At 37.1% G+C, this 11,659-nt stretch overlaps 1 protein-coding gene and 1 pseudogene across 1 annotated transcript in view; both read right to left on the reverse strand.

Moving 5' to 3' along the window:
- Nucleotides 1-630, reverse strand: part of LOC102026975 — a 37,021-nt pseudogene extending 36,391 nt beyond the window's left edge.
- Nlk (nemo-like kinase) overlaps nt 1-11,659 on the reverse strand; it is a 145,294-nt gene that overhangs the window by 128,216 nt on the left and 5,419 nt on the right. The gene's annotated exons all lie outside the window — the stretch shown is intronic.

Below are 11,659 nucleotides of genomic sequence, written 5' to 3' on the forward strand. Positions count from 1 at the left end.
AAAAAAAAAAAAAAAAAAGGAAACAAAGCCACTACCATGGAGATTGTCTAAATATCACTCTAAGCATTCTCTCACATACATTCTTCCACTGCATGATGGAGTAGGGATCTGGAAACATATATGACAGTCTTTTTCTTTGAGTTACCATCATGTACAGACTTAGCATTAGGAACATTCAACACAACAACAAGCACTGTGCATCCAGCTTGGGACTGTTAGGCTCTAAAGAAGCAAATGAGACACACCATCGTTTGACATTCATCATATTCAATGTGTCAGTGGGTGGAGATGTGCCACAGTGGTTATAAGCATTTGTTTTCAAGTATTCAGAAAAAGAGACCAATACAGAGATTGACTCTGATTTGTCATCTAAGAATAAGCATGTACTTTAACAGGAAAAGGAAATCAAGGTATAAAAACTAATTATTTAAAATTTGCCCACATATAAGCTAATAAATGTTGGTAACTATATTCTCAGCACCTATTTAGTTAAACATTATAATGTCCCTACTTTAATGTCTTTCTAGCTGAGGTACTTTAAGTGATTTACAGTATTGCAGATACTGGTTTCAACTGCATCAAGTAAACCAGCATCTGTGTGTGACCTATTTCCTTACCAGCTACAGCCATTTAGGTCTGAATTCCAACTACTTCGTTTTATGAAGCTATGTAATATAATGGTTGGGTTGACAATAGAACCGCTCTTTTTTAAACTAACCTAATAAAACTCACTAGCTGTCAGTTGATTTTTAGTGAACTTAATATCTCATATTGTAGCCTAGGGAGCAAACACAGAGCAGCCGCCCTTTTCATATATATATATCCAGTTGTGGCCTGAGATATACAGAGTGATGATTTCAACCATTTCCAATCACTAACCAATATTTGAGACTTTAAAATCTATTTCTTAGGGCTTTGTACTACATATAGAAATCACTACCCTTTGGGAAATAATGGCTTATTTACCAAAAATGAGTTTAACGAAGGAATTATTTGGTACTGGAAAAAACAGAGCAGTGAATTGGGGGACACAAATCATAGTGTCATCAGCTTCTGTGACTGTATTAGGATAACTTTGTTTGTTTATTTATTTTGACGTAGGGCTTTGCTATGCAGTTCAGGCTGGCCTTGGACTCACTTTGTAGCCCAGGCTGGCCTCAGACTTGCAGCAATCCTCCTGCCTCAGCCTCCTGAGTGCTGGGATTACAGGTGTGTGCCACCACGCCCGACTATAACTTACTTAAAAAAAAAAAAACTACAGTAATTTAGAATTTCGTTTGAATAACGGCTTGAGTCATGTTCTTGGTCACAGAATTGTGAAAATGTGTCTTAGGAGTCTTATTTTGAGAATGTTCCCTTAATTCTCAACCCAAGATAAATATCCACAAAAAACTATTTTTCTTCCAGAATGGAATATTTCTATTCTGTCTCAAGCTCAGGTTTGACTGGTATATGTTTCAGTTACACATGTGATTCACATTGAATTTTGTTTTAAGTATTAGCATTTCAAAATGGTCACAAGCTTTAAAACTTGAAGTTCCTTCTATAGTTGGAGAGCTTGCAAAACTTATTATATGGAACAGTGAGTTGATATTGAGAAATTTCTTAACACTGTAAATCTAAATTTAATCAAAACTCAATCTCAGCAAGTTCTGTAGAAACAGCCCCACAGTAGATAAAGCAGAAATCATAAAATGCTAATACAGAAGAATAGTTTAAGCCCGGCGTGGTGGTGTGCCCTTGTAATCCCACCACTCGGGAGGCTGAAGCAGGAGGATCAGAGGCTGAAGCAGGAGGATCATAACGAATTCGAGACCAGCCTGGGCTACAAAGTGAGCTCAAGGCCAGCCTGAACTGCACAGTGAGACCCTGTCTCAAAAAAAAAAAAAAAAAAAAAAAAAAAAATAGTTTACAGACACATCATTGCTGAGATGTAACATTTCTCAAAAAACAAAACAGTGGGGCCTATATTCTTTTTTTTTTGGTACCAGGAATTGAACTCAGGACCTTGCACTTGCCAGACAGGTACTGTGCCACTGAGCTATATTCCCAGCCCAGTACATATTCTTAAAATATTCAAAACTGTTAAATTTAACATGGAAAACTGAGTTGTTCTTCACCAAAAGCCATGTAGCTTGTGACATTAAATCAGAAAACTCAGGAGTCACTTCCATGTACTAACCAACAGAGTATTTGAAATACACTGTTCTGGTTTTTCAGATGTGCTATCCCTGATTTCACTTACAAAGTTTTTTTATTTCTTAATTTGTTTTGCTTTGATTTTATAAGAACACTTCCTCCATTTTCAAAAGACATTTAGTTGGACAAATATTATTAGTAAAAGCAGTGAAACAGCAAACTTTGGCTCAGTCCTCAACTGGCTGTGTGACCTTGAACAAACCTCTTGGCTTCTCTGGGTCCCAATTCTCCCATTTATAAAGAGATAGTAGACTAGATGTATTCTAAAGTATCTTCCAACTCTGTAATTCTTTTCAGGTACACCTTTAGACTTGTATAAATAAAAAAATTCCTCAAAAACAAATGCCAGGGGCTGGGGATATAGTTCAGTGGCACAGTGCCTGCCTGGCAAGCACAAGGTCCTGTGTTTGATTCCCAGTACCCCCTCTAAAAAAGCCAAAATCCACTTTTATAATGTTATTGGAAAAACAATACAAAATTGTAAATATGTAGTGTGACCATGATTCTCTTTACTTTTTCTTTTTTTGTGGTACTGGGAATTCAACAAGGCCTTTGTACTAAGCTATATCCTCAGCACTTTTATTTTATTTTGAGAAAGGGTTATACCAAATCACTAAGTTGCTCAGGCTATGCTTGAACTTTTTATCTTCCTGCCTCAGTCTCCCAGGGTGACAGGATTATAAGCATGTATTACCACATCCAGCTATGATCTTAGCTCTAGTAACAGCTCCACAATCTAAGTAAAAAGACTTGTAAATAGTATACCAAAATATTATCAGTGGCAATCTGTGAGTCGTAGATTACAACTTCTCCCCCCCGCCCCCAGACAGTCTTGCTATGCAGTTCAGGCTGGCCTTGAGCTCACTTTTCCTGCCTCAGCCTCTTAAGTGCTGGGATTACAGGCATGTGTGCGACCACGCCTTGCATACAAACAACTTCTTTTCCTTCAAGCATTTCTGTATTTTTCCAAATACCTACAATAAACATATTACTTTAATAACAGAGAGACAGAGTTAAAACAGACCAACCTATCTTATGTGCTGAAGGAAATTTACATTTGGAAAGCATTTTAGAATTTAAATGAATTTTTCAAAAAAAAAAAAAAAAACCCAGTTGATGAAAAAAACTTTTTTCTAGTGACAGCACACATTTGAAATCTATCAACAATCATACAAAAGCCACTAGTTATTTTCTGTAAATTAACAAATTCTCTACTTTTTTAACTTACACAGAAACTGATAATAATGATAACCCGATTTACATAGTGCCAGGCACAATTTTAAGACTTTACAAATATATTCATTTAATCCCCACAAACCACTACTATTCCTAGATATACTGTTTTATACAAGAAGACGGTGAAGCACATAGAGGTAAAATAATTCGCCCACAGCTGATGACAGGCAGTCACGATTTAAATAGATACAGTCTCTCATTAAGAATACAGAATCAGGACTGAGGCAGGGGGATCGCTGCAAGTTTGAGATCAGCCTGGGCTACAAAGTGAGCTCAAGGCCAGCCTGAACTGCATAGTGAGACCCTGTCTCAAAAAGAAAAAAAAGGCATATAAAATAAATTCTTAAACCTACTGTTCATTTATACTTTAAATGCTATTCTCCTCAGGTTGCTACTGCTTTGTTCTGAAAGTTCTTCTAAACTGCTTTTCTTAAAACACAAGTGAAAAAATACTCAGGTACTGGGATAAAAAGACTGGCCCGAATTTTAATTGCTTAAAATTATGATTCAGGCTGGGCATGGTGGCGCACGCGTGCAATTCCAGCACTTGGGAAGCTGAGGCAGGAGGATAACTGTGAGTTTGAGACCAGCCTGGGCTACACAGGGAGTTCAAGGCCAGCCTGAACTGCACAGTGAGACCATGTCTCAAAAACGCAAAAAAAAAAAATAATAATAATGTAATCCTAGCACTTGGGAGGCTGAGGTAGGAGGATCGCTGTGAGTTGAGACCAACCTGGGCTACGAAGTGAGCTCAAGGCCAGCCTGAACCAATACTGGAATGTTTTAATAAAGAAAGTGCTTTACTGATTGACAATATCTGTCCTCATGACTGCTGCAAAGAGTCCCTAAAACCAACTGTTGTACCTTTCTAAAATTTCTATCTGATTGAAATGACATTTTAGCCATGTTATTAATTAATTACTTTGTGTTTTTAAAAGAATACACATCCATGTTTACTTTGAACTGTGGCAGTAATACACAGCTGGTTAAGTGCACACTAACACTAATTATACAATGTACAGACAGCCTGGGAAAATGAACATAGAGGAAGCCAACCAATTAAACATGGTAAAAGGTTCTCACATAATTCTGAGGCAATTCAAACCCAAACCAAGTACAAATACATGTACCGCTTTTCCTGCACAGTACCCATGTTATTTGCCTACTTTTATTTTCTTTTTTTGAAACAAGGTCTCACCAGGAAGTTCAGGCAAGACTTGAACTCACTAAGTAGCACAGGCTGGCCTCAAACTTGTGGCAATCCCCCAGCCTCAGCCTCCCAAGTGCTGACAGTACAGGCGTGTGCCACCATGCCCAGCCACCTACTTTAACTTGCCTACTTTTGTAGCTTCTGGATTCTTTTAATAATGCTCAAATTTCTCCCATATCTGTATTGCTAAATGTCCAGCCCTGCTGAAGTAAACAGAAAAATCCTTAGTTTGGGAGGAATGATGAATAAAGAATTAAGGTATGTACATGTACCAACTTCCCACACTGAAAGTAATCATTATATACTGCAAATACATACTAAAAAATTAAATAAAAAAAATCGGCACCAGGTTGATTGTTAACTTAGATATGCAATGAGACAATCACCTGATAATTGCACCCTCTGGGTACTGCCATACTTGTAAGATGATACAGAGAAATAGTCACCTGATTTATTTCAATTTACTTACACGATTTGCAAATCTCTAGCTCTCTGCCATGGTACATAAAGAAAATTAGCATATAAGAAAAAAGTCACCTGCTTATGTAAAGTGGAGGATAATTTTTATCCATGCAGACTGGAAAAGCCGCAATCTGGGTCAAATGACTAATTTTATCTATTTGTTCAAATGTCCCTCCTCACCTTTTCTCTGTAGCTCAAAGCAGGAATCTTAGGGCCAGGAATAGATAAAAAGGTTTTGTGTTGTTTATTCCCACGTAAAAAGTTAGCAGCCTAACACCACTAGCTCTGTATGCCTTAAACTGAAAACAAGACTGAAAACATTAACTGGATAATAAAACTACAACACTAAGAAAGGAAAGGAAAGAGATATCTGCTCTTGTTGGGAAGGAAAGCAAACATGGTAAGGATCAGGTACCAATTTCACCTTCAGCTACTTTAGGAATGGCTTTAAAAAAGAAAAGGAAAATACCCCAACTAACTAAAACAGACAGAACGAATTCTCTAGAAAATATTATTTCAGTTTGTTTTATAACTATACCTGGTAAAGCTCTTCTAAGTCTGCCATAAGTTAGATGAATACGTTATCTTGGTCTTTAATGACTGCCCTCCCGGCATCTTCTGCTGGTGTTCATCCTTCCCACTGACAACTAACTCCATCTCATGGTCATTAATAGTGATTGGTGCAAAAGTGACTATATAGCGCCTGTAATCCCAGCACTCAGGAGCCTGAGGCAGGAGGATCGCTGCAATGTCCAGGCTAGCCTGGGCTACAAAGTGAGCTCAAGGCCAGCCTGAACTGCATAGGGAGACCCTGTCTCAAAAAGACAAAAAAAAGGACAAAATAATTTAGTATTGAGTTTTATTTTAAATCTACATCCTCAGCAATGGGGATCTATACCACTGGCAGAACACTTGAAAAATGGCACATTTAAAATCTGATCTCAAATTTGAAATCTAGAAGTTATGACACTAGAAGAGGTAACATCTCATTCTTTCCTTAAACAATTTTAGAAGGTATTCAACATCTGTAATCTTGAAGACAACTGTCTTGTGGTCACTAGCAGATTCTACTTGTCCACAAATAATGCCACTAAGCCTTACAAATATCAGTGTCATTTTATAACAGAATCTTAGAAAGCACAGGAATATATTTATTTATTTATCCATCCATTCATTCAGTATTGGGGTTTGAACTCAGGGCCTCACACATGCTAGGCAAGCTACACCAAGCTGGATCATCAACTCTCCATCTCCCTCCACCCGAGGTTTTTTAAAATTTTTTTTATTTTTATTTTTGAGACAAGGTCCCATAAAGTTGCTCAGGCTGTCCTTGAACTTGGGATCCTCCTGTCTAAGCCTCCAGAATAGCTGGGACTATGGGGAGCTGCCTTTGTTCCCAACTTAAAACACACATTTTAAAAACGAGGAAACCAGGGCTCAGAAAATTTAAATAACTTTACCAAGCTCACAAGACTGTTGGTAACAAGGCTAAAACCAGAACTTTGGCTCTTAATAAGTTTAGTGTAGTACACTGTTGTCCTGTCATAAACAAACAAATTCTTCCCAAGAAAACAACATCTTGAACTGATCTACTAACCTGGGAAAAAACTCAAGATTTCGAAGGTTTTATTACTTATAAAAACAAAGTGTTAATACTTAAGAAATGCTTTAGAAGCAAATTGTGTGTGGGGGGAGGATCAGTCATTCTCTCAAATGCCATCAATGATCTATCTGATAAAAGCAATGGCCTTTTCTACACTCATTTCCTTTGACTTTTTCTTCTCTGCTCCAAGGATCACTCCCACCTTCCTAACAATCTTCTGTCATACTGAGTTGTCATTCACTATGAACACATTTTCCTATTTGACTGTGGTTTTGTTTGGCTACCAGTAACTTCTTCCACCTACAACAGAACATACCCGCCCAGGCTTGGTGGCTCATGCTTGTAATCCCAGAACTGTGGAGGCTGAGGCAGGACTCCCGCGAGTTCCCTGGGCTATACAGTGAGATCAAGGTCAGCCTAAACTGCATAGTGAGAGACACCATCTCAAAAAACAAACAAACAAAAAACAGAGAACATAATCTAGGGCTCAGGCAGAACTCAAAGTATCCTTCTATGTACGTATTCAGAAAAGAATTAAATTTGACCAAGTCACTCTCTTGCCATTTGCAGGGTTTAAACTTTTTTCATTCTTACCCCCTGAGGAGTCTTTTAAGACATTATCCCCTGAATCATCCCTCTTGTAAAATTTTAATACCACAGATATACAGTATATCTCATTTCATATATATATATAAAATTTATTTATGAAAATAAGATTCTTAGCCAGGTGTGGTGGTACACACTTATAATCCTAGCACTCTGGAGACTGAGGCAGGAGGATTGATGTGAGTTCCAGACCAGCCTGGTCTACAAAGTGAGCTCAAGGCCAGCCTGAACTGCATAGTGAGACCCTGTCTCAAAATGACAAAAAAGAAAAAAAAAAGATTGTTGCTCTCTTCCAGTAGTGCCAACTCTTCAGCATAATATTCCAACTTCTTTATGATCTAGCTCTAAAACCTCCTCTTCTCCCATGCACTGAACTTACAGTAACTCCAGCCCAACCTTCTGCACCGGGGCCCATCCACCCCACTGGCTGATCCTTTTATTCTTTAAAACATTAAAAAATGTAAAGGTCTATCAGAAAAAGTAGTACCAAATTTACATGCAGGGAGAAACTGAATACCCATTTCACGGTAGGCAGGTTCTCCTCCCAATTTTAAGTATAACCTGTTCTACAAAGGATCTACACCTTCCACAGAAACCCCTCCTCTCTACCCCCATAATACCCAGGACTATCTCTATAGCTATATTTATGGCACTGAATTATAATTATCCATTTATAAATCTATCTCCCCCACTAGGGAGGTTAATCTTCTTTAATCCCTAACATCCAGCATAGTGCCTGGTAAATAGTCAACACACAATAAGTAAGCATTGTAAGAACAAATAAAAATATATTCTTAAATTTTAATTTAATGGTCTCAAATTTAGTTTCAACTTCACTAAGGCTATTGGTTCCCTGAGAATAGGGATGTGTTATTTTTCATACTGTTTACTTAACTGCAAACTTCTTCAAGGCGAGATCATGACCTAAATATTCCTGTATTTCAACGCAAACCGCAATGGGGATAACAGCAAAAACTTGACAAAGGTTTGCAAAATTATTTACAGAACTAAATACCCTCATTCACTATCTACAAGAACACTGGGTCATAAGAGGTTGACATAAACATATGGCCTAGTGGGTATCAAAAGGTTTCACTGTCTGATTGTAGACACAATAAGCCAAACTAACTCAAAATACAGATAGGAAACTGGGTTTAGGGAAAGGCACAAATCATTGCCAATGGCACATTCCTTGTACACGCTTCCTCTACTCACACCATTACAACTGTTAAAGTTCAGTCTCAACAGAGTGCCCTCAGAAGTCATCTTTCCGTAACGTCAAAGTGCCAGAATTTCTGCTGTTTCCTGGTTAGATACCTCAGAACTACTCAGGAGAGCTATGACTCGGCACATGCTCATTGACAGTATTTTAACTGCTGCCTCGGGCACTTTCTATGTTACCCCCAAGCAACAACAGGATCAAATTGACAAGCTATTTTAGTTAGGAAATCATTGTTGATCTGCATTAAATGACCCAGTCAACAAATAATTCACTGGAGTACTATGGAGGCACTGGGAATCATAACCAAAAGCCAAACATAATCTTTAGTGAAACAGTGTCTACTAACTTCATTCCATTTACTGATTAGATGATGAATGGAAAACTTTCTTGGATATTGATAATGTCCATTAAAGAAACCAAACCAAGGAAACATACAGTATATGAACAGTTGCTTCTTGAATTGTTAGGACATTAGTAAGTTTAATAAAACTCGCCAGGCGTGGTGGCACACGCCTATAATCCCAGCACTGGGGAGGCTGAGGCCGGAGGATCATTGCGAGTTTGAGACCAGCCTGGGCTATAAAGTGAGCTCAAGGCCAGCCTGAACTGCATAGCGAGACCCTGTCTCCAAAAGACCAATAAACAAACAAACAAACAAACAAGTTTAATAAAACTCACCAATAATAGCCACTTAATTAGACTACAGAAGTCAGTAAAAAAAAAAAAAACTCTGATGCTCCACATTGTAAAGATAACAAAACATTTTAGTATTTCAGTAGAAAACTTTGTAAATTAAGGTACAACTTCCACAGTTGCCCATGGTATGAGAAAAAACATCCAGAATTTAGATTCAATCATACATCAAATTAACACATTTTACAAATATTCTTTTTCTGTCAAAACAAATGAAAGAGATCAAATCTGCCCCCATTTCTTTCTCTGGACACACATCCAGGGTACTAACTGGTGGCTAAAAAGAAGGCATTTAATTTAGAGAAATATTGTTTCAGCTTGTTTGCAAAGAAAGGCAATGTTGCTGATTACACAACTGTAATCCCAGCCACTCAGGAGGCTGGAGGAGGAGCAGGATCAAAGTTCAAGCCCAGCTGGGCAATTTAATGAGACCCTATCTCAAAATAAAATATTAAATGAAGAGGTGGGGATGCAGCTCAGTGGCAGAGTACTTACCTCCTATGTGTGGGGGCCTGGGTTCAACCCCCAGAACTGATGAAAAAGGGGGAGGAGGAGCGCAATGTTTCTAAAGTATCTTTTAAAAAAGTTTATCGTTTTCTAAGCTAATTTTTAATAGTATAACATGAGAATTTCCCCCAAGAATGAAAGAAGATTTTTTGTTGTGCTGTAGTTTTTTGTTGTTTTTTTTTAAAACATAATTTGGATAATCTTATTAGGAGCCTAAATCCAAAATGACTTTCACTGTTATGGACTATGGGGTTTCAATCACCAAGAAAATGATGCAATATCATTACACTGGGTTATTCATATTCTCTATTTCTTTCTCTACTTTATGACTATGAACCTTAGTTTCTAAAAGTAAAGTCATTTGTAGTTGAAATTAACATCATATTCTCTATTTCTTTCTCTACTTTATTGACTATGAACCTGTAGTTTCTAAAAGTAAAGTCATTTGTAGTTGAAATTAACAATATGGATTTCCACATTTCTAGTTTCACTCAGATGCTTTGTTATGTCTAGAAGAGCAACCGTTTCCTTTTTATGGTGCAGGCTCTGCTTCTTCAAAGCTCTTTTCACAAAGCAGATGCCCCCCTACGCCCCCACCCCGCAAAGAATCCAGCTGTGGCTGTTAATCTTTGCTGATAGTAGAGAAACTTCTCAACACTATAGATTCTTAACCTGTAAAACACAGTTAATAACAAAACACACTTAATAGTATACTCCTCTTGCTGATGCAACTAACTCCAGGATTTTCCCAAAAAATATCCCAAAAGCATCCTCCATTTTTTTTTTTCCAAATTTTAGTTTGCTATTTATGGGGAAAGAAGATCAAAGAAAACAAGCCTGTAATTTTCACAAGATGAGCAAACTAGACAATCTTTCCTATGCATAAAGGTTTACACTACATAATTTTTCATTAAATCCCACACCTTTCCCCTACATCACTGGGATCTTCTAAGCAAGTTACACACTTTAATCTAAACACAGGTAACAATAAGGATAGCCTTCACCTGCTAAATTTTGAAAAGAAAAAATTTCCCTCACAGTATATAAATCTATAATACTTTCTAAAACAGCACAGGTGATTGGAATAGAACACCTAACAAACCCATATTAACATGCATCTTTTTGTTTTAATTAATTGAGAGAACAGGACAGAGTATTTTGCCCTCCGCTCTGAATTCAACCTTCTTTATCTCTTTGGCATATTATTATAGGACAACTAAGCGGGCACCCCATGATATTTAAATCACACCTCCAAACATAGTTCTGCACACTGATTTCACCTGGTAAATCTCATAATCACAAAGACTCTTCTATGAACATTAATTAAAGAGCTTGATTTTTCTACCAACAATAATATAATAAAAACAGCTAACATTTATTGCTTTACACAGTGTACTGATTGGTTTATAAGGATTACATCATTTAATCCTCATACCAATCCTGAGATAAGCACTATTATTATCCCCATTTTATAGATGAGGAACAGAGGGTAAACAATTTATGGAGATCACAGAGCTAGTAACTAAGTATCACTACAGTAAAGCTTAAATTTGGAAAGACATAAAATAACTTGTTGAGGGTATTAGAATAACATTCAAACCTTTCCAATTTTCCTTGAAGTACAAAGACAACAGACCACTTGAATCTCAGGATCTTTGATCTCTTAATCAGGTAAGTCTAAAACCCAAATACCAATTTTATAAAGTAGAAGTTTTTCCCAGACTCACTTTTATCTAGGCAACATGTACCATTAATCCAATATACATCTTATATTGCCAATGTCAAAAATTATCTTGAGTTCAGCAGTCCTTAAATTGTTCTCACAACTCTAACTTCCTCCAACTCTTAAAAGTATACACTTTGTGAGCCCCTGAAGCTCTTTGTCACATCTTTTTTTTTTTTTTTTTTTTTTTTTTTTTTT

Source organism: Chinchilla lanigera, unplaced genomic scaffold (assembly GCF_000276665.1).
Source record: "Chinchilla lanigera isolate Chin_1 unplaced genomic scaffold, ChiLan1.0 scaffold00080, whole genome shotgun sequence".
Classification (NCBI taxonomy): domain Eukaryota; kingdom Metazoa; phylum Chordata; class Mammalia; order Rodentia; family Chinchillidae; genus Chinchilla; species Chinchilla lanigera.